Raw genomic sequence first — 25,061 nt, 5'->3', positions numbered from 1 at the left:
GCGCGGGCCTGGGTTCGAATCCCGGCTCTACCGCTTGTCTGCTGCACGGCTTGAGTCGCTTAACGTCTCCGTGCCTCTATTCCCTCGTCTGTAAAACGGGGCATGAGACCGCGAAACCTACGTGGGACGGCGACTGCGTCCAACCTAACTACTGTGTATGCACCCCAGAGCCCGGGCTTTGGAGTCCGAGGTCGCGGGTTCAAATCCCGGCTCCGCCGCTCGTCAGCCGGGTGACTCCGGGCGAGCCGCTTCACTTCTCCGGGCCTCGGTTCCCTCATCTGGAAAATGGGGGTGAAGACCGGGGGACGACCACGGGGGACAACCGGATCACCCTGGAACCTCCCCAGCGCTTCGGACAGTGCTTGGCACATAGTAAGCGCCTAATAAATGCCACCAAAAAAAAAAAAATGGGTGACCCCCAGAGATGTCCCTCCATCTCAGCTGGTAGGACGCTCAAGGAATCTCATCCCCGCGTCCGTTTAGCGTTCCGAACCGTCTTCCCGCGGGAAGCGAACTCCGGCCAAACTGGCCCCGGGGGTTTCCCACGCCGCCCGAGCCGGGAGGACCAGAGACGCTCGGAAAACCGGTCGGCCGACGAGCTCAATTTTCGCTTTGGAAATCGGCGCCGTCCCCTCTCCTCCCGGCCAGCCACCATCTAGGTCTCTACGTGTTTATTACTCTATTTATTTCTTTATTTTATTTATACGTGTTTATTCTGCTTATTTGATTTGGTTAATAAGTGTTGCTTCGTCGTCCGTCTCCCCCTTCTAGACCGTGAGCCCGCCGGCGGGGAGGGACCGGCTCTAGATGTTGCCGACTTGGACTTCCCAAGCGCTTAGTACGGCGCTCTGCACACAGTAAGCGCCCAATAAATATGATTGAATGAATGAATGTTTGTCCCGATTTATTCCTCTATTTATTTGACTTGTACAGATTGACGATTCTATTGATTTGATTTTGTTAATATGTGTTGTTTTGTCGTCCGTTTCCCCCTTCTAGACCGTGAGCCCGCTGTCGGGTAGGGACCGGCTCTAGATGTTGCCAACTTGGACTTCCCAAGCGCTTAGTACAGTGTTCTGCACACAGTAAGCGCTCAATAAATACGATTGAATGAATGAACTTGGGTGGAACAGAGTGTGTTTGTACATATTATTCTATTTTACTTGTACATATTTATTCTGTTTATTTTATTTTGTTAATTTGTTGTGTCGTCTGTCTCCCCCTTCTAGACTGCAAACCCGCCATCGGGTAAGGATCGTCTCTAGATGTTGCCAACTTGGACTTCCCAGGCGCTTAGTACAGTGCTCTGCACACAGGAAGCGCTCAATAAATACGATTGAATGAATGAATTTGGTTAATATGTTTGGTTTTGTGGTCTGTCTCCCCCTTCTAGACCGTGAGCCCACTGTCGGGTAGGGACCGGCTCTAGATGTTGCCAACTTGGACTTCCCAAGCGCTTAGTACAGTGCTCTGCCCACAGTAAGTGCTCAATAAATACGACTGAATGAATGAATTTGGTTAATGTTTGGTTTTGTTCTCTGTCTCCCCCTTCTAGACTGTGAGCCCGCTGTCGGGTAGGGACCATCTCTATATGTTGCCAACTTGGACTTCCCAAGCGCTTAGTACAGTGCTCTGCACACAGGAAGCGCTCAATAAATACAATTGAGCGAATTAACTTGGTAGGAACAGAGTGTGTTTGTACATATTTATTACTCTATTTTACTTGTACATATTTATTCTGTTTATTTTATTTTAACTTGTTTTGTTGTCTGTCTCTCCCTTCTGGACTGCAAGCCCGCCGTCGGGTAGGGACCGTCTCTAGATATTGCCGACTTGGACTTCCCAAGCGCTTAGTACAGTGCTCTGCACACAGTAAGCGCTCAATAAATACGAATGACTGAATGAATTTGGTTAATATGTTTTGTTTTGTTGTCTGTCTCCCCCTTCTAGACCGTGAGCCCGCTGTCGGGTAGGGACCGCCTCTAGATGTTGCCAACTTGGACTTCCCAAGCGCTTAGTACAGTGCTCTGCACACAGGAAGCGCTCAATAAATACAATTGAAAGAATGAATTTGGTTAATATGTTTGGTTTTGTCGTCTGTCTCCCCCTCCTAGACCGTGAACCCACTGTCGGGTAGGGACCGGCTCTAGATGTTGCCAACTTGGACTTCCCAAGCGCTTAGTACAGTGCTCTGCACACAGGAAGCGCTCAATAAATACAACTGAATGAATGAATTTGGTTAATATGTTTGGTTTTGTCGTCTGTCTCCCCCTTCTAGACCGTGAACCCGCTGTCGGGTAGGGACCGGCTCTAGATGTTGCCGACTTGGACTTCCCAAGCGCTTAGTACAGCGCTCTGCACACAGGAAGCGCTCAATAAATACAATTGAGCGAATTAACTTGGTAGGAACAGAGTGTGTTTGTATATATTTATTACTCTACTTATTTTACTTGTACATATTTATTCTATTTATTTTATTTGGTTAATATGGTTTGTTTTGTCGTCCATCTCCCCCTTCTAGACCGTGAGCCCGCCGTCGGGTAGGGACCGGCTCTAGATGTTGCCGACTTGGACTTCCCAAGCGCTTAGTACAGTGCTCTGCCCACAGGAAGCGCTCAATAAATATGATTGAATGAATGAATTTGGTTAATATGTTTTGTTTTGTTGTTTGTCTCCCTCTTCTAGACTGGGAGCCCGCCGTCGGGTAGGGACCGGCTCTATACGTCGCCGACTTGTACTTCCCAAGCGCTTAGTCCAGTGCTCTGCACACAGGAAGCGCTCAATAAATACAACTGAACGAATGAATTTGGGAGGAACAGGGTGTGTTTGCACATATTTATTACTCTATTTACCTGTACATATTTATTCTGTTTATTTTATTTGGTTAATTTGTTTTGCCGTCTGTCTCCCCCTTCTAGACCGCGAGCCCGCCGGCGGGTAGGGACCGGCTCTATGTGTTACCAACTTGTCCTTCCCAAGCGCTTAGTACAGAGCTCTGCCCACAGGAAGCGCTCAATAAATACGACTGAATGAAGGAACCATTCAGGCGTGGCTCAGTGGAAAGAGCCCGGGCTTTGGAGTCCGGGGTCACGGGTTCGATGCCCGGCTCCGCCGACCGTCAGCCGGGTGACTTTGGGCGCGTCGCTCCTTCGGGCCTCAGTGACCTCATCCGGAAGATGGGGGTGAAGAGCGGGAGCCCCCCGGGGGACCACCGGATCACCTTGTATCCCCCCCCAGTGCTCAGAACAGTGCTTTGCACATAGTAAGCGCTTAATAAATGCCATCATTATTATTATTATTAACGCCAAGTCTTTTCCTTCTATCCTCCTTGCTTCCTCCTGTCTACCCATCATCATCAATCGTATTTACTGAGCGCTTACTGTGTGCAGAGCACTGTACTAAGCGCTTGGGAAGCACAAGTTGGGTACAAGTACCCGCTATATGTATATGTTTATACAGATTTATTACTCTATTTATTTTTTTGTACCTATCTACTCTATTTATTTTCTTTGGTTAATATATTTTGTCGTCCGTCTCCCCCTTCTAGACCGCGAGCCCGCTGGTGGGTGGGGACCGGCTCTCCATGTTGCCCAAGCGCTTAGTCCAGTGCTCCGCCCGCAGTGAGCGCTCAATAAGCACGACCGGCCGACCGATTGGCTCATCGCTGAGAGCGAGCGGCCGCCGTCGGGGAGGGGCCGGCTCTATACGGCGCCGACTCGGACTTCCCGAGCGCTCAGTACACTGGGAGCGCTCAATAAATACGACAATGAATGAATGAATGAATGAATGAGAGCGGATTCACCTTTAAACCCTGGCGTCCCTCCCAGTAACGCAAACAAAAAATGGTTCGGGGCCGGCGGAAAATATATCTTCTAGACCGCGAGCCCGCCGTCGGGTAGGGACCGTCTCTATACGGTGCCAACTTGGGCTTCCCAAGCGCTCAGTACAGCGCTCCGCACACCGGAAGCGCTCAATCATCATCATCAATCGTATTTATTGAGCGCTTACTGTGTGCAGAGCACTGTACTGAGCGCTTGGGAAGTCCAAATTGGCAACATATAGAGACAGTCCCTACCCAACAGCGGGCTCACGGTCTAGAAGGGGGAGACAGAGAACAAAACCAAACATACTAACAAAATAAAATAAATAGAATAGATATGCACAAGTAAAATCAATCAATAAATAGAGTAATAAATATGTACAAACATACATGTGTGTGCGTGGCTCAGTGGAGAAGAGCACGGGCTTTGGAGTCAGAGGTCACGGGTTCGAATTCCGCCGCTGCCACATGTCTGCTGTGTGACCTTAGGCAAGTCACTTCTCTGAGCCTCAGTGACCTCATCTGTAAAATGGGGATTAAGACTGTGAGCCCCACGTGGGACAACTCGATTACCTTGTATCCAGTGCACATAGTAAGCGCTTAACAAATGCCATCGTTATCTTTTAGACCGGGAGCCCACTGGTGGGTAGGGACCGTCTCCATATGTTGCCAATTTGGACTTCCCAAGCGCTTAGTACAGTGCTCCGCACAGAGTAAGCGCTCAATATATATATATACAGGTGCTCATTCATTCATTCGGATTTATTGAGCGCTTACTGCGCGCAGAGCACTGTACTAAGCGCTCGATAGATACGATCGATCGATTGATAGCAAGCTATCGATTCAGCCAAGCGAAAACTTTATCCCTGTTATATGCACCGGCCGCGCGGCCGTCTTAGGTCGGGACACGGAAACCCACACGGGGAAATTTTTCTTTTTTTTACGCTTATCACAACGCGGGGTGGAAGGTCGGAACCGGGGAGATTTTTCTTTTTTTTTTACGCTTATCACAACGGCGGGGTGGGAGGTGGGAACGGAGTTTATAACGTCCGCGAGGCTCGAGAAGAAAAACAGAAACGTACCGGGGGGCGACGGGAAATGTTTTCTACGCTTCTCAAAACCGGGAGCGGCAAGGCGGAGGTGCGGGATCGCGGCCGAGAAGGGTCTTCCGAAGAAAAACGGAAACAAGCTGGTGGACGCGGTCTCTTTTGGAGCCGGGAATAATAATAATAATAATAATAATAATAATAATAATAATAATAATAATGATGGCATTTATTAAGCGCTTACTATGTGCAAAGCACCGTTCCAAGCGCTGGGGAGGTTCCAAGGTGATCAGGCGGGCCCAGTCTTCATCCCCATTTTCCAGCTGAGGGAACTGAGGCCCAGAGAAGTGAAGCGACCCGCCCAAAGCCACCCAGCTGCCAAGTGGCGGAGCCGGGATTGGAACCCACGACCTCGGACTCCAAAGCCCGGGCTCTTTCCCGCTGAGGCGCGCCGCTTCCCCAAGTTTGCCCTTTCCTCCATTTTCTCGGGAGAGGCGGAGCGACTCGACGGGAAGGGCCCGGGCTTCGGAGCCCGAGGCCGCGGGTTCGAATCGCGGCTCCGCCGGCAGTCAGCCGTGTGACTCTGGGCCTCAGTGCCCTCATCTGGAAAATGGGGATGAAGCTCGGGAGCCCCCCCGTGGGCCCCCCAATTGCCTCGTAGCCTCCCCAGCGCTTAGAACGGTGCTTGGCACATAGTAAGCGCTTAATAAATGCCATCATCATTATTATTATTATTATGCTCTGGGCCTCAGTTCCCTCATCTGGAAAATGAAGATGAAGACCGGGAGCCCCCCGTGGGGCCACCTGATCACCTTGTAACCTCTCCAGCACTTAGAATAGTGGTTTGTATATAGTAAGTGCTTAATAAATGCCATTATTATTATTATTATTATTGTCAGCTGTGTGACTTTGGGCGAGTCACTTCACTTCTCTGGGCCTCAGTTCCCTCATCTGGAAAATGGGGATGAAGACCGGGAGCCCCCCGTGGGGCCACCTGATCACCTTGTAACCTCCCCAGCGCTTAGAATAGTGCTTTGAACATAGTAAGAGCTTAATAAATGCCATTATTATTATTATTATTAATTGTCAGCTGTGTGACTTTGGGCGAGTCACTTCACTTCTCTGGGCCTCAGTTCCCTCAGCTGGAAAATGGGGATGAAGACCGGGAGCCCCCCGTGGGGCCACCTGATCACCTTGTAACCTCCCCAGCGCTTAGAATAGTGCTTTGAACATAGTAAGAGCTTAATAAATGCCATTATTATTATTATTATTATTATTAATTGTCAGCTGTGTGACTTTGGGCGAGTCACTTCACTTCTCTGGGCCTCAGTTCCCTCATCTGGAAAATGGGGATGAAGACCAGGAGCCCCCCATGGGACCCCCTGATTGCCTCGTAACCTCCCCAGCGCTTAGAACAGTGCTTGCCACATAGTAAGCACTTAATAAATGCCATCATCATTATTATTATTATTATTATTGCACAAGTCCCATTTGGGACTAGTGCCCAGAGCTTAGAACAGCGCTTTGCATATAGTAAGTGCTTCATAAATGCCACCATTATTATTATTATTATTATTAGTGTACAAGTTCCATTTGGGACTAGTGCCCGGCGCTTAGAACAGCGCTTTGCACATAGTAAGTGCTTCATAAATGCCATCATCATTATTATTATTAAGGGCACAAGTTCCATTTGGGACTAGCGCCCGGCGCTTAGAACAGTGCTTTGCACACAGTAAGCGCTTCATAAATGCCATCATTATTATTATTATTACTATTATTAGTGCACAAGTCCCATTTGGGACTAGTGCCCGGCGCTTAGAACAGGGCTTTGCACATAGTAAGTGCTTAATAAATGCCATCATTATTATTATTATTATTAGTGCACAAATACGATTGAATGAATAAAGTCCCATTTGGGACCTAGTGCCCAGCGCTTAGAACAGTGCTTTGCACATAGTAAGCGCTTAATAAATGCCATCATTATTATTATTATTATTTTTATTAGTGCACAAGTCCCATTTGGGACCAGTGCCCGGCGCTTAGAACAGTGCTCTGCACATAGTAAGCGTTTCATAAATGCCATCATCATCATTATGATTATTATTATTATTAGTGCACAAGTCCCATTTGGGACTAGCACCCGGCGCTTAGAACAGCGCTTTGCACACAGTAAGCGCTTCATAAATGCCATCATTATTATTATTATTACTATTATTAGTGTACAAGTCCCATTTGGGACTAGCGCCCGGCGCTTAGAACAGCACTTTGCACATAGTAAGTGCTTAATAAACGCCAGCATTATTATTATTATTATTACCAGTGCTTAGAACAGGGCTTTGCACATAGTAAGCACTTAACAAATGCCATCATTATCATTATTATTATTATTACTAGGGCACAAGTCCCATTTGGGAGTACTGCCCGGTGCTTAGAACAGCGCTTTGCACATAGTAAGCGCTTCATAAATGCCATCATCATTATTATTATTATTATTATTATTATTAGGGCACAAGTCCCATTTGGGACTAGTGCCCGGTGCTTAGAACAGCGCTTTGCACATAGTAAGCGCTTCATAAATGCCATCATTATTATTATTGTTATCATTATTATTATTTGGGACTAGTGCCCAGCGCTTAGAACAGTGCTTTGCACATAGTAAGCGCTTCATAAATGCCATTATTATTATTATTATTACTAGTGCACAAGTCCCATTTGGGGCTAGCGCCCGGCGCTTAGAACAGCACTTTGCACATAGTAAGTGCTTAATAAACGCCAGCAGTATTATTATTATTATTACAAGTGCTTAGAACAGGGCTTTGCACGTAGTAAGTGCTTAACAAATGCCATTATTATTATTATTATTATTATTATTATTATTCTACCTGTCCAGCGCTGGGCACATAGTGAGTGCTTACCAAAAGCCACAAATATCTTGCATTTCCTTATTATTATTATTCTACCTGTCCAGCACTTGGCACATAGTGAGCGCTTACCAAAAGTCACAAATATCTCACATTTCCTTATTATTATTCTACCTGTCGCACTTGGCACATAGTGAGCGCTTACCAAAAGCCACAAATATCTCACATTTCCTTATTATTATTCTTCTACCTGTCCAGCGCTTGCCACATAGTAAGCGCTTACTAAAAGCCACAAATATCTCACATTTCATTATTATTATTCTACCTGTCCAGCGCTGGGCACATAGTGAGCGCTTACCAAAAGCCACAAATATCTCGCATTTCCTTATTATTCTTCTACCTGTCCAGCACTTGGCACATAGTAAGCGCTTACCAAAAGCCACAAATATCTCGCATTTCCTTATTATTATTCTACCTGTCGCGCTTGGCACATAGTGAGCGCTTACCAAAAGCCACAAATATCATCTCACATTTCCTTATTATTATTATTCTATCTGTCCAGCGCTTGGCACATAGTGAGCGCTTACCAAAAGCCACAAATATCTCGCATTTCCTTATTATTATTCTACCTGTCACACTTGGCACATAGTGAGCGCTTACCAAAAGCCACAAATATCTCACATTTCCTTATTGTTATTATTCTACCTGTCCAGCGCTTGGCACGTAGTAAGCGCTTACTAAAAGCCACAAATATCTCACATTTCATTATTATTATTCTACCTGTCCAGTGCTTGGCGCATAGTAAGCGCTTACCAAAAGCCACAAATATCATCTCGCATTTCCTTATTATTATTATTATCCTACCTGTCCAGCACTTGGCACATTGTGAGCGCTTACCAAAAGCCACAAATATCTCGCATTTCCTTATTATTATTCTACCTGTCGCACTTGGCACATAGTGAGCGCTTACCAAAAGCCACAAATATCTCACATTTCCTTATTATTATTATTCTACCTGTCCAGCGCTTGGCACGTAGTAAGCGCTTACTAAAAGCCACAAATATCTCACATTTCATTATTATTATTCTACCTGTTGCGCTTGGCACATAGTGAGCGCTTACCAAAAGCCACAAATATCTTGCATTTCCTTATTATTATTCTACCTGTCGCACTTGGCACATAGTGAGCGCTTACCAAAAGCCACAAATATCTCACATTTCCTTATTATTATTATTCTACCTGTCCAGCGCTGGGCACATAGTGAGCGCTTACCAAAAGCCACAAATATCTCGCATTTCCTTATTATTCTTCTACCTGTCCGGCACTTGGCACATAGTAAGCACTTACCAAAAGCCACAAATATCCCGCATTTCATTATTATTATTCTACCTGTCGCGCTTGGCACATAGTGAGCGCTTACCAAAAGCCACAAATATCTCACATTTCCTTATTATTATTATTCTACCTGTCCAGCACTTGGCACATAGTGAGCGCTTACCAAAAGCCACAAAATCTCACATTTCATTATTATTATTCTACCTGTGTGCTTGGCACATAGTGAGCGCTTACCAAAAGCCACAAATATCTCACGTTTCCTTATTATTATTCTTCTACCTGTCCAGCGCTTGGCACATAGTAAGCGCTTACCAAAAGCCACAAATATCATCTCGCATTTCCTTATTATTATTATTATCCTACCTGTCCAGCGCTTGGCACATAGTGAGCGCTTACCAAAAGCCACAAATATCTAGCATTTCCTTATTATTATTATTCTACCTGTCGCGCTTGGCACATAGTGAGCGCAGGAGAAGCAGCGTGGCTCAGTGGAAAGAGCACGGGCTTTGGAGTCAGAGGTCGTGGGTTCAAATCCCGGCTCTGCCAATTGTCAGCTGTGTGACTTTGGGCAAGTCACTTAACTTCTCTGTGCCTCAGTTCCCTCATATGTAAAATGGGGATTAAGATTGTGAGCCCCCCGCGCGGGACAACCTGATCACCTTGTAACCTCCCCAGTGCTTAGAACAGTGCTTTGCACATAGTAAGCGCTTAATAAATGCCATTATTATAATAAATGCCATTATTATTACCAAAAGCCACAAATATCTCACATTTCATTATTATTATTCTACCTGTCCAGCGCTTGGCACATAGTAAGTGCTTACTAAAAGCCACAAATATATCACATTTTATTATTATTATTCTACCTGTCCAGCGCTTGGCACATAGTAAGCGCTTACTAAAAGCCACAAATATCTCACATTTCATTATTATTATTCTACCTGTCCAGCGCTTGGCACATAATAAGCGCTTACTAAAAGCCACAAATATATCACATTTTATTATTATTATTCTACCTGTCCAGCGCTTGGCACATAGTAAGCGCTTATTAAAAGCCACAAATATCTCACATTTCATTATTATTATTCTACCTGTCCAGCACTTGGCACATAGTGAGAGCTTACCAAAAGCCACAAATATCATCTCACATTTCCTTATTATTATTATTCTACCTGTCGCGCTTGGCACATAGTGAGCGCTTACCAAAAGCCACAAATATCATCTCACATTTCCTTATTATTATTCTTCTACCTGTCCAGCGCTTGGCACATAGTGAGCGCTTACCAAAAGCCACAAATATCTCACATTTCATTATTATTATTCTACCTGTCGCGCTTGGCACATAATGAGCGCTTACCAAAAGCCACAAATATCTCACATTTCCTTATTATTATTATTCTACCTCTCCAGTGATTGGCACATAGTAAGCGCTTACCAAAAACCACAAATATCTCGCATTTCCTTATTATTCTTCTACCTGTCCAGCGCTTGGCACATAGTGAGCGCTTACCAAAAGCCACAAAGAGCATCTCACATTTCCTCCGGCCTCGGGACGTCGCTACCCTTCAAGCTCAATAGGTTCAAATAGGGGAGTGATTTGCACTCCCCAAGCGCTTAGTCCAGCAATCTGCACGCGGGAAGCGCTCAATAAATAGGATGGAATGACTCAAACGGGGATTAAGACGGGGAGCCCGTTGTCGGGTCGTGACCGTCTCTCGATGTTGCCGACGCCTACTTCCCAAGCGCTTCGTCCGGCGCTCTGCACACGGGAAGCGCTCAATAAATAGGACTGAATGAATAAAACGGGGATTAAGACGGGGAGCCCGTTGTCGGGTCGCGACCGTCTCTCGATGTTGCCAACACGTACTTCCCAAGCGCTTCGTCCGGCGCTCTGCACGCGGTAAGCGCTCAATAAATAGGATTGAATGACTAAAACAGGGATTAAGACGGGGAGCCCGTCGTTGGGTCGGGCCCGTCTCTGGATGTCGCCGCCGCCTACTTCCCAAGCGCTTCGTCCGGCGCTCTGCACGCGGGAAGCGCTCAATAAATAGGATTGAATGACTAAAACAGGGATTAAGACGGGGAGCCCGTCGTCGGGTCGGGCCCGTCTCTGGATGTTGCCGCCGCCTACTTCCCAAGTGCTTCGTCCGGCGCTCCGCACGCGGGAAGCGCTCAATAAATACGACCGAATGACAGAAAACGGACATCGTCTTCCGTTCCAAATCCTCTCTTCCCCCCAACTTTCCCCTCAGCCCCACCGTGGGCATCCTTCCCGCCATTAGAGCCCGCGCGAGCGCCATCGTCCTCGAATCCCATCTCCCGTCGGGCGCCGTGTCGGCGCGGGTGGCCTCGGGCTCCTCTCCTCCATCCGTGTCGCCCTCGGAGAGGTCAGAAATGGCCTCCTCCTCGCCCGACCCAACGATGGCATTTATTGAGCGCTTACTATGTGCACGGCACTGTTCTAAGCGCTCCTCCTCCCTCGGCCTCCCGCTCTGCGGGGGTCCCTCGAGGTTCGGTTGAGGCCCTCGCTCTCCTCCACTTTCACCCCCTCGCTTGGAGAACTCGTTCGTCCACCTCGAAGCAGACGATTCTCAAATCTCCAACCCTGATCCCTCTCCACAGTCTCACATTTCCTCCCACCTTCAATAATAAAAATAATGATAACAATAATGATAATAATAATGATTCTCAAATCCCCAATTCTGATCCCTCTCCGCAGTCTCGCATTTCCTCCCACCTTCAATAATAATAAGATTCTCAAATCACCAACTTTGATCCCTCTCCCTTTCCGCAGTCTCGCATTTCCTCCCACCTCCAATAATAATAATAATAATAATGATGATGATGATTCTCAAATCTCCAACTCTGATCCCTCTCCCTCTCCGCAGTCTTGCATTTCCTCCCACCTTCAATAATAATAATAATAATAATAATGATGATTCTCAAATCTCCAACCCTGATCCCTCTCCCTCTCCGCAGTCTCGCATTTCCTCCCAACTTCAATAATAATAATAATGATGATTCTCAAATCTCCAACCCTGATCCCTCTCCCTCTCCGCAGTCTTGCATTTCCTCCCACCTTCAATAATAATAATAATAATAAAAATAATAATGATTCTCAAATCTCCTACCCTGATCCCTCTCCTTCTCCGCAGTCTCGCATTTCCTCCCACCTTCAATAATAATAATAATAAAAATAATAATGATTCTCAAATCTCCAACCCTGATCCCTCTCCCTCTCCGCAGTCTCGCATTTCCTCCCAACTTCAATAATAATAATAATGATGATTCTCAAATCTCCAACCCTGATCCCTCTCCCTCTCCGCAGTCTTGCATTTCCTCCCACCTTCAATAATAATAATAATAATAAAAATAATAATGATTCTCAAATCTCCAACCCTGATCCCTCTCCTTCTCCGCAGTCTCACATTTCCTCCCACATTCAATAATAATAATAATAAAAATAATAATGATTCTCAAATCTCTAACCCTGATCCCTCTCCTTCTCCGCAGTCTCGCATTTCCTCCCAACTTCAATAATAATAATAATAATAATAATAATAATGATGATTCTCAAATCTCCAACCCTGATCCCTCTCCTTCTCCGCAGTCTCGCATTTCCTCCCAACTTCAATAATAATAATAATGATGATTCTCAAATCTCCAACCCTGATCCCTCTCCCTCTCCGCAGTCTCGCATTTCCTCCCACCTTCAATAATAATAATAATAAAAATAATAATGATTCTCAAATCTCCAACCCTGATCCCTCTCCTTCTCCGCAGTCTCGCATTTCCTCCCACCTTCAATAATAATAATAATAAAAATAATAATGATTCTCAAATCTCCAACCCTGATCCCTCTCCCTCTCCGCAGTCTCGCATTTCCTCCCACCTTCAATAATAATAATAATAAAAATAATAATGATTCTCAAATCTCCAACCCTGATCCCTCTCCTTCTCCGCAGTCTCGCATTTCCTCCCACCTTCAATAATAATAATAATAAAAATAATAATGATTCTCAAATCTCCAACCCTGATCCCTCTCCTTCTCCGCAGTCTCGCATTTCCTCCCACCTTCAATAATAATAATAATAAAAATAATAATGATTCTCAAATCTCCAACCCTGATCCCTCTCCTTCTCCGCAGTCTCGCATTTCCTCCCACCTTCAACAATAATAATAATAATAATAATAATAATTCTCAAATCTCCAACTCTGATCCCTCTCCCTCTCCCCAATCTCACATTTCCTCCCACCTTCAATAATAATTAAAATGATGGCATTTATTAAGCGCTTACTACGTGCCAAGCTTTGGGGCAGGGATCCGGTCTTCCAACTGCGTTCATACTGTACTTTCCCGAGCGTGTTGCACCCTGCTCTGCCCCTCGCGTTCAGTAAGTGCCATTTATTCATTCAGTCGTCTTGATTTATAATAATGGCATTTAGTAAGCGCTTGCTACACGCCAAGCACCGTTCAGGTCACAAGGCGATCAGGTGGTCCCCCGGGGGGCTCACGGTCAATCCCCATTCGACAGACGAGGGAACCGAGGCCCGGAGAAGTGACTCGCCCCAAGTCACACGGCCGACAGCTCTGCTCGAACGCCCGGCCATCGGCTCCGCCTTCCCACCTTCAAGACGGCACTTCGGTTTCCCGCCCAGGCCGCGTCCTCCCTCTGGCTCTCCCGTCGCCGGTGACCGCGATCCTTCCCGTCTTACAATCAATCAATCGTATTTACTGAGCGCTTACTGTGTGCAGAGCACTGTACTAAGCGCTTAGCATTGTACTAAGCGCTTAGTACAGGCCGGCAACCTCGGCTCCTCTCTCGTTCAACCCACAGAATCCGTCTTCTAGACCCCCTGCCGGGTAGGGACCGTCTCCATATGTTGCCAACTTGGACTTCCCAAGCGCTCAGTACAGCGCTCGGCACACAGGGAGCGCTCGGTAAATACGACTGGATGAATGAACAAATCTACCACCCGATCCCGTCGACGCGACCTCCACGGCGCAGCTAAAATCCGCAAACCTCGCTCCTCGACCGCGAACTTACTCACCGGAACGGCCGTCCTCTCTCCTCCTCGCCTCCGCCAATCACTCTCCCGCCTTTCCCAGTTTTCCTGAAAGCGCGTCTCCTCCGGGCCGCCGTCCCCGCCCGGGCCCCCTTCGGCTCTTCTTCCACCCCCCGCCTGCCTCACCCTGACTCGCTCTATTCATCCTTGAGGAGCAGCGCGGCTCAGTGGAAGGCGCCCGGGCTTGGGAGGCCGAGGTCGCGGGTTCAAATCCCGGCTCCGCCAGTTGCCAGCTGTGTGACTTGGGGCAAGTCACTTCACTTCTCTGGGCCTCAGTTCCCTCATCTGGAAAATGGGGACTAAGACTGTGAGCCCCACATGGGACAACCTGATCACCTTGTATCCCCCTCAGCGCTTAGAACAGTGCTTTGCACATAGTAAGCGCCTAACAAATACCATCATCATCATTATTCAAATCCCGGCTCCGCCCAGTGTCAGCTAGGTCACTCTGGGCAAGTCACTTCTCTGGGCCTCAGTTCCCTCATCTGGGAAATGGGGGTGAAGACCAGGAGCCCCCCGTAGGACCACCAGATCGACCTTGTATCCCCCCGGCGCTTAGAACAGCGCTCAGCACACAGTAAGCACTCAACAAATATCATTATTATTATAGCGTTCGGCACAGAGTAAGCAATACCACGTAAGTAAGTAATCATGGTAACGGATACCATTATTATTATTATCATCATCATCATCCCGGCTCTGCCAATTGTCAGCTGTGTGACTTTGGGCAAGTCACTTAACTTCTCTGTGCCTCAGTTACCTCATCTGGAAAATGGGGATGAAGACTGTGAGCCCCACGTGGGACAATCTGATCACCTTGTAACCTCCCCAGCGCTTAGACCAGTGCTTTGCACATAGTAAGTGCTTAAAAAATGCCATCATTAATATTATTACTATTATTATCCTCCCGTCCCCAGCCCCACGGCACTTACGTACGTATCCGCAATTTATTTATTCACATTAATGCCTGCCTCCACCTCTAGACCGCAAGCTCACGGTGGGCAGGGAATGTGCCTGCTCTCCCAAGCGCTTAATACAGTGCCTGCACGCACTAAGCGCTCGATAAACGACTGATTCTTTAATAATAATAACAACGGCGGCATTTATCGAGCGCTTACTAGGTGCAAAGCACCGGGTCTCTCTCTGAAAGGCCGTCGCCGAGTCCTGTCTGGTTTTCCTCGGCACGTAGCGCTTAAATACGTCATCATTATCATCGTCATCATCGTTTTTTCCGGGGACCCATTCCTTCCTCTCCATCCGGCGGACACCGCGCCGGGCCCCGACGCAGCCGGCCAACTCGCTGATCTCCCGGCCTCCGGCGCGCGCACGTCACCCGGCCGCTCGGGTCGACGACGTTCGACGGCGAGACGGACGCACGCCATCGGGAAGAACTCGCTCCGGTCCCCCAGGACGGGTCCCAACGGACACCGAACTGACGGGAAATTTAACCAGAGCGCGCCGCCGCTTCGTCGGCGTTTCCTTTGCCAGCGGAGGAAGAGGAACGTCTGTCCTGGGGCCCTTCCGGGCGCGGAAACGTACGGAGGCCTTTGCTAGGTGCCTCCGGAGCGTTATTTCAGTTCTCACCGTCGCGTAGCGTCCGGAGGTCACTGGAGCGGTCCCGTCGGGAAGGGAGGCGCCTCAGGATGTCCGCCGGCCCGCGAGTCACGGGCTTTCCCAAGCCACTTTCACTTTCCGGCGCTCGGCACACGATAAGCGCCGAATAAATGCCATCGCCACCGTCATCGTTATGATTATTTCACGGAAGCGGCGGTTCCTTTCGACGGATCCGAAAGGCCACTCGGAAAGACTTCGGCTCCGACTCAGCAGGCCGGCTTTCTTTTTCGCTTCACGACCCGCCGGTCAGATTCCGACCCGCCGGTTTCTACACTGGGGATGAAGACTGGGAGCCCCCCGTGGGCCCTGTAAACTCCCCAGTGCCTAGAACAGTGCTTTGCACAGAGTAAGCGCTTAATAAATGCCATCATCATCATTATTATTAATAGGTACGGTTCAGCGTGGCTCAGTGGAAAGAGCCTGGGCTTCGGAGTCAGAGGTCATGGGTTCAAATTCCGGCTTCGCCACGTATCAGCTGTGTGACTTTGGGCCAGTCGCTTCACTTCTCTGGGCCTCAGTTCCCTCAGCTGGAAAATGGGGATGAAGACTGGGAGCCCCATGTGGGACAACCTGATCACCTTGTAACTTCCCCAGCACTTAGAACTGTACTTTGCACAGAATAAGCGCTTAATAAATGCCATCATTATTATTATTATTATTAATTATTATTAATAGGTACGATTCAGCGTGGCTCAGTGGAAAGAGCCTGGGCTTTGGAGTCCGAGGTCGCGGGTTCAAATCCCAGCTCCACCACATATCAGCTGTGTGACTTTGGGCCAGTCGCTTCACTTCTCTGGGCCTCAGTTCCCTCAGCTGGAAAATGGGGATGAAGACTGGGAGCCCCATGTGGGACAACCTGAGCACCTTGTAACTTCCCCAGCACTTAGAACAGTACTTTGCACAGAGTAAGCGCTTAATAAATGCCATCATTATTATTATTATTATTAATAGGTACGCTTCAGCGTGGCTCAGTGGAAAGAGCCCGGGCTTGGGAGTCAGAGGTCACGGGTTCAAATCCCGGCTCCGCCACGTATCAGCTGTGTGACTTTGGGCGAGTCGCTTCACTTCTCTGGGCCTCAGTTCCCTCATCTGGAAAATGGGGATGAAGGCTGTGAACCCCCCGGTGGGACCACCGGATCGATCACCTTGTAACCTCCCCAGCACTTAGAACGGTGCTTTGCACAGAGTAAGCGCTTAATAAATGCCATCACTATTATTATTATTATTGTTATTAATAGATACAATTCAGCGTGGCTCAGTGGAAAGAGCCCGGGCTTTGGAGTCAGAGGTCACGGGTTCAAATCCCGGCTCTGCCACGTATCAGCTGCGTGACTTTGGGCCAGTCGCTTCCCTTCTCCGGGCCTCAGTTCCCTCATCTGGAAAATGGGGATGAAGACTGTAACTCCCCCCGTGGGACAACCAATAATAATAATAATAATGATAGCATTTATTAAGCGCTTACTATGTGCAGAGCACTGTTCTAAGCGCTGGGGAGGTCACAAGGCGATCAGGCGGTCCAGTCTTCATCCCCATTTTCCAGATGAGGGAACCGAGGCCCAGAGAAGTGAAGCGACTGGCCCAAAGTCACCCAGCTGACAGTCGGCGGAGCCGGGATTGGAACCCATGACCTCAGGCTCCCAAGCCCGGGCTCTTTCCACTGAGCCACGATGCTTCTTCACCAATCACCTGGTAACCTCCCCAGCGCCTAGAACGGTGCTTGGCACGTAGTGAGCCCTTAATAAACGCCATCATCATCATCATCATTATTATTATTATTATTATTAATAATAAATACGATTGAATGACTGAACGAGCGGCCAGACACCGCCTAGGCGAGCGAGGCCTTCCAAACGCACACCAGCAGAAACCCCCTCACGCAACCACATCACACTCCACTAACACACAAATAGACACACAATCCCACCCCAATATCCTCCTCTCGGACACCGCAGTTGTGGGGGGGAGGAAAAAAAACCTGCTTTTTTGTTGTTTTGTCCCTTTTGCCGATCCAAAATTCAACAGGCGCCAAACAACCGGGGATTAAAAATGATTAAAATGGGGATTAAGACTGCGCGCCCCGCGTGGGACCACCTGATCACCTTGGAACCTCCCCAGCGCTTAGAACAGGGCTCGGCACATAGTAAGCGCTTCATAAATGCCGTTATTATTATCATTATTATCCATCCCAGCATTTAGAACAGTGCTTGGCACATAGTAAGCGCTTAATAAATGCCATCATCATTATTATTATTATCTGTCCCAGCGTTTAGAACAGGGCTTGCCACAGAGTAAGCGCTTAATAAATGCCGTCATTATTATTATTATCTGTCCCAGCGTTTAGAACAGGGCTTGGCACATAGTAAGCGCTTAATAAATGCCATCATCATTATTATTATTATTATCTGTCCCAGCTCTTAGAACAGTGCTTGCCACAGAGTAAGCGCTTAATAAATGCCATCATTATTATTATTATCTGTCCCAGCGTTTAGAACAGGGCTTGGCACATAGTAAGCACTTAATAAATGCCATCATCATTATTATTATTATCTGTCCCAGTGTTTAGAACAGGGCTCGGCACAGAGTAAGCGCTTAATAAATGCCATCATTATTATTATTATTATCTGTCCCAGCCTTTAGAACAGGGCTTGGTACATAGTAAGCACTTAATAAATGCCATCGTTATTATTATTATCGGTCCCAGGGTTTAGAACTGGGCTTGGCACATAGTAAGCGCTTAATAAATGCCGTTATCATTATTATTATTATTATTATTATTATTATCCATCCCAGTATTTAGAACAGTGCTTGGCACATAGTAAGCGCTTAATAAATGCCATCATCATCATCATTATTATTATTATCTATGCCAGCTCTTAGAACAGTGCTTGCCACAGAGTAAGCGCTTAATAAATGCCATCATTATTATTATTATCTGTCCCAGCGTTTAGAACAGGGCTTGGCACATAAGCGCTTAATAAATGCCATCATCATCATTATTATTATTATTATTATTATTATTATCTGTCCCAGCTCTTAGAACAGTGCGTGGCACAGAGTAAGCGCTTAATAAATGTCATCACTATTATTATTCTGTCCCAGCCTTTAGAACAGGGCTTGGTATGTAGTAGGCACTTAATAAATGCCATTATTATTATTATTATTATTATTATTATTATTATTATTATCTGTCCCAGCGTTTAGAACTGGGCTTGGCACATAGTAAGCGCATAATAAAAGCCATCACCATTATTATTATTATTATTATTATTATTATTATCTGTCCCAGCATTTAGAACTGGGCTTGGCACATATAGTAACTGCTTAATAAATACCATCATCATTATTATTATTATCTGTCCCAGCTCTTAAAACAGTGCTTGCCACAGAGTAAGCGCTTAATAAATGCCATCATTATTATTATTATTATTATTATTATCTGTCCCAGTGTTTAGAACAGGGCTTGGCACACAGTAAGCGCTTAATAAATGCCATCATCATCATCATTATTATTATTATTCTGTTCCAGTTCTTAGAACAGTGCTTGGCACAGAGTAAGCGCTTAATAAATGCCATCATTATTATTATTATCTGTCCCAGCCTTTAGAACAGGGCTTGGTACATAGTAAGCACTTAATAAATGCCATCATTATTATTATTATTATCGGTCCCAGCGTTTAGAACTGGGCTTGGCACATAGTAAGCACTTAATAAATGCCATTATTATTATTATTGTTATTGTTATTATTATTATTCTCTGTCCCAGCATTTAGAACTCGGCTTGGCACATATAGTAAGCGCTTAATAAATGCCATCATCATTATTATTATTATCTGTCCCAGCTCTTAGAACAGTGCTTGCCACAGAGTAAGCGCTTAATAAATGCCATCATTATTATTATTATCTGTCCCAGGGTTTAGAACAGGGCTTGGCACATAGTAAGCGCTTAATAAATGCCATCATCATCATTATTATTATTATTATTATCTGTTCCAGTTCTTAGAACAGTGCTCGGGCACAGAGTAAGCACTTAATAAATGCCATCATTATTATTATTAACTGTCCCAGCCTTTAGAACAGGGCTTCGTACATAGTAAGTGCTTAATAAATGCCATCATTATTATTATTATTATTATTATTATCTGTTCCAGTGTTTAGAACAGTGCTCAGCACATAGTAAGTGCTTAATGAATGCCATTATTATTATTATTATTATCTGTCCCAGCGTTTAGAACAGGGCTCGGCACAGAGTAAGCGCTTAATAAATGCCATCATTATTATTATTACTACTATTATCTGTCCCAGCGTTTAGAACAGGGCTCGGCACATAGTAAGCGCTTAATAAATGTGAATATTATTATTATTATTATTATTATCTGTCCCAGCGTTTAGAACAGGGCTCGGCACAGAGTAAGCGCTTAATAAATGCCGTTATTATTATTATCATCATCTGTCCCAGCATTTAGAACAGGGCTCGGCACATAGAGTAAGCGCTTAATAAATGCGAATATTATTATGATTATTATCTGTCCCATGCGTTTAGAACTGGGCTCGGCACAGAGTAAGCGCTTAATAAATGCCATCATCATTATTATTATTATCATCCTTCCCAGCGTTTAGAATAGTGATTAGCACACTAAGCGCTTAATAAATGCCATCATTATTATTATTATCTGTCCCAGCATTTAGAACTGGGCTTGGCACATAGTAAGCGCTTAATAAATATGAATATTATTATTATTATTATTATTATTATTATCTGTCCCAGCGTTTAGAACTGGGCTCGGCACAGAGTAAGTGCTTAATAAATGCCATTATTCTTCTCCTTATTATTATTATTATTATTATTATCTGTCCCAGCATTTAGAACAGCGCTCAGCACATACAGAAAGCACTTAATAAATGCAAATATTATTATTATTATTATCGGTTCTAGCGTTTAGAACACAGTAAGCGCTAAATAAATGCCATCATTATTATTATTAGTAGTATTATTATCTGTCCCAGCGTTTACAATAGTGATTAGCACATAGTAAGCACTTAATAAATGCCATCATTATTATTATTATAATCTGTCCCAGCATTTAAAATAGTGCTTAGCACACAGTAAGCACTTAATAAACACCATTATTATTATTATATTATCTGTCCCAGCATTTACAACAGGGCTCGGCACAGAGTAAGCGCTTAATAAATGCCATCATCATTATTATTATTATTATTATTATTATTATTATTATTATTATTATTATTATTATCTGTCCCAGCATTTAGAACAGGGCTTGGCACATTTAGCAAGCGCTTAATACGAATATTATTATTATTATTATCTGTCCCAGCGTTTAGAACTGGGCTCGGCACAGAGTAAGCGCTTAATAAATGACATTATTATTATTATTATTATTATTATTATTATTACTATTATCTGTCCCAGCGTTCAGAACAGTGCTCGGCACATATAGTAAGCGCTAAATAAATGCAAATGTTATTATTATTATTATCTGTCCCAGCGTTTAGAACAGGACTCGGCACATAGTAAGCGCTTACTAAATGCCATTATTATTATTATTATTATTGTTATCTGTCCCAGCGTTCAGAACAGGGCTTGGCACATAGTAAGCGCTTAATAAATGCGAATATTATTATTATTATTATCCATCCCAGCGTTTAGAACAGGGCTTGCCACAGAGTAAGCGCTTAATAAATGTCATCATCATTATCATTATTATGATTATTATCTGTCCCAGCGGTCAGAACAGGGCTCGGCACATATAGTAAGCGCTTAATAAATGCGAATATTATTATGATTATTATCTGTTCCAGCGTTTAGAACAGGGCTGGGAACCGAGTAAGCGCTTAATAAATGCCATCATTAGCATTATTATGATTATTATCTGTCCCAGCATTTAGAACTGGGCTTGGCACATATAGTAAGCGCTTAATAAATGTGAATATTATTATGATTATTATCTGTCCCAGCGTTTAGAACCGGGCTCGGCACATATAGTAAGCGCTTAATAGATGCGAATATTATTCTTGTTATCTGTCCCACCGTTTGGAGCAGGGCTCGCCACAGAGTGAACGCTTAATAAATGCCATTATTATTATTATTATTATTATCTGTCCCAACGTTCAGAACAGGGCTTGGGACATATAGCAAGCGCTTAATAAATGCGAATATTATTACTATTATTATCCGTCCCAGTGTTTAGAACAGGGCTCGCCACAGAGTAAGTGCTTAATAAATGCCATCATTATCATTATTATGATTATTATCTGTCCCAGCGTTCAGAACAGGGCTCGGCACATATAGTAAGCGCTTACTAAAAGTGAATATTATTATTACTGTTATCTGTCCCAGCGTTTAGAACAGGGCTCACTACAGAGTAAGCGCTTAATAAATGCCATCATTATTATTATTATTATCTGTCCCAGCGTTTAAAACAGGGCTTGGCACATATAGTAAGCGCTTAATAAATGCCATCATCATTATCATTATTATTATCTGTCCCAGCGTTCAGAACAGGGCTTGGCACATAGTAAGCGCTTAATAAATGCGAATACTATTATTATTATTATTATTATTATCTGTCCCAGCATTTGGAACAGGGCTCGGCACAGAGTGAGCGCTTAATAAATGCCATTATTATTATTATTATTATTATTATTATTATTATTATCTGTCCCACCGTTTAGAACAGGGCTTGGCACATAGTAAGCGCTTAATAAATGCGAATATTATTATGATTATTATCTGTCCCAGCGTTTGGAACAGGGCTCACCACAGAGTGAGCGCTTAATAAATGCCATCATCATTATCATTATTATGATTATTATCTGTCCCAGCGTTCAGAACAGGGCTCGGCACATATAGTAAGCGCTTAATAAATGTGAATATTATTATTATTATCTGTTCCAGAGTTTAGAACAGGGCTCACTACAGAGTAACCGCTTAATAAATGCCATTATTATTATTATCTGTCCCAGCGTTTAGAACTGGGCTCGGCACATACAGTAAGCGCTTAATAAATGCGAATATTATTATTATTATTATTATTATCTGTCCCAGCGTTTAGAACTGGGCTTGGCACATATAGTAAGCGCTTAGTAAATGCGAATATTATTATTATTGTTACCTGTCCCAGCGTTTAGAACAGGGCTCACTACAGAGTAAGCGCTTAATAAATGCCATTATCATTATTATTATTATCTGTCCCCGCGTTTAAAACAGGGCTTGGCACATACAGTAAGCGCTTAATAAATGCCATCATCATTATCATTATTATTACTATTAGCTGTCCCAGCGTTCAGAACAGGGCTTGGCACATAGTAAGCGCCTAATAAATGCGAATATCATTATTATTATTATTATTATCAGTCCCAGCGTTTGGAACAGGGCTCGGCGCAGAGTGAGCACTTAATAAATGCCATTATTATTATTATTATGATGATTATCATCCGTCCCACCGTTCAGAACAGGGCTTGGCACATAGTAAGCGCTTAATAAATGCGAATATTATTATGATTATTATCTGTCCCAGCGTTTGGAACAGGGCTCGCCACAGAGTAAGCGCTTAATAAACGCCATCATCATTATCATTATTATTATTGTTATTATTATTACCTGTCCCAGCGTTCAGAACAGGGCTCGGCACATAGAGTAAGCGCTTAATAAATGCGAATATCATTATGATTATTATCTGTCCTAGCGTTTAGAACTGGGCTGGGCACAGAGTAAGCGCTTAATAAATGCCATCATTATTATTATTACCTGTCCCAGCGGTTAGAATAGTGATTAGCACATAGTAAGTGCTTGATAAATACCATCATTATTATTATTGTTATTATTATCTGTCCCAGCGTTTCAAACAGGGCTTGGCACATATAGTAAGCACTTAGTAAATGCGAATATTATTATTATTGTTACCTGTCCCAGCGTTTAGAACAGGGCTCGGCACAGAGTAAGCGCTTAATAAATGCCATCATTATTATTATTATTATTGTTATTATTATCTGTCCCAGCGTTTAAAACAGCGCCTGGCACACATAGTAAGAGCTTAATAAATGCGAATATTATTATGATTATTATCCGTCCCACCGTTTGGAACAGGGCTCGCCACAGAGTGAGCGCTTAATAAATGCCATCATTGTTATTGTTATTATTATCATTATTATTATCTGTCCCAACGTTCAGAACAGGGCTTGGCACATAGTAAGCGCTTAATAAATGCGAATATTATTATTATTATTATCAGTCCCAGCGTTTGGAACAGGGCTCGCCACAGAGTGAGCGCTTAATAAATGCCATTATCATTATTATTATTATTATCATCATCATCTGTCCCACCGTTCAGAACAAGGCTTGGCACATAGTAAGCGCTTAATAAATGCGAATATTATTATTATTATTATTATCAGTCCCAGCGTTTAGAACTGGGCTTGGCACATATAGTAAGCGCTTAATAAATGCCAGCATTATCATTATTATCATTGTTATTATTATTACCTGTCCCAGCGTTCAGAACAGGGCTCGGCACATAGTAAGCGCTTAATAAATGCGAATATTATTATGATTATTATCCGTCCCAGCGTTCAGAACAGGGCTCGCCACAGAGTGAGCGCTTAATAAATGCCACCATTATCATGATTATTATCCGTCCCAGCGTTTAGAACAGCGCTCGGCACATAGTAAGCGCCAAAAAAATGCCATTATGAAGGAATTAGCAGCCGCCCCCTCGTTGGGTTGTGGGGGTGCGGGTGGGTTTTTCCAAGAAAATCCGCGGGCCGAGTCGGCCCCGGGAAAACAGGGAAGAGGCACCTGGACAAAAGGAGGGAAAAGAGGATCCGGGGAAGGGGGGGGGGGCTTTTTCTCCCTTTTTTCCCCCCTTTTTACCTCAGATCCCGCACGAGCAGGGCGGCGCCGCCGCCCGAGTCGGAGCCCCCGGCTACGACGCGGAAAGGGAAAGGGCGTCTCTTACGCTCCGCGGAGAAGGGGGGGGGTGGGGGGGGGATGACTCACCGTCCGGTGGCTCTCCGGGAAACCGCGGCCTGGGCCACCGCTCGGCTCGGCCTGCGAGCCGCGGGCTCCCGCTCGGCCGCCGCTGGTCGCCGCCGCGCCGGTTGTGAGGCGACGGCGGGGCGCATGCGCCACGAAGGGGCGGGGCCTCGTTGGCCCAGCCCACACGGCGGAGCGGGCCCTCGTTGGCCACGTCCCTACGAGGGGCGGGCCCTCATTGGCCTCGTCCATGCACGGGGGCGGGCCCTCCTTAGCCACGCCCCCACAGCGGGCGTCCGTGTTAGCCACGCCCACAAATGGGGAAG

At 45.2% G+C, this 25,061-nt stretch overlaps 1 protein-coding gene across 3 annotated transcripts in view; it reads right to left on the bottom strand.

Annotated features, from left to right (window-relative positions):
* Nucleotides 1-24,835, bottom strand: part of DENND4C (DENN domain containing 4C) — a 164,963-nt gene extending 140,128 nt beyond the window's left edge. For all 3 annotated transcript variants that reach the window (XM_038770216.1, XM_038770217.1, XM_038770218.1), the window contains exon 1: nucleotides 24,760-24,835. The gene's annotated coding sequence lies outside the window, so the exon portion shown is untranslated. The remainder of the gene's footprint in view (nucleotides 1-24,759) is intronic.
* Between the last annotated feature and the right edge of the window lie 226 nt (nucleotides 24,836-25,061).

This window comes from Tachyglossus aculeatus, chromosome X3 (assembly GCF_015852505.1).
Source record: "Tachyglossus aculeatus isolate mTacAcu1 chromosome X3, mTacAcu1.pri, whole genome shotgun sequence".
Lineage (NCBI taxonomy): Eukaryota > Metazoa > Chordata > Mammalia > Monotremata > Tachyglossidae > Tachyglossus > Tachyglossus aculeatus.
The sequence above is the reverse complement of the archived record's forward strand: the minus strand, read 5'-3'. Positions and strand labels throughout refer to the sequence as shown.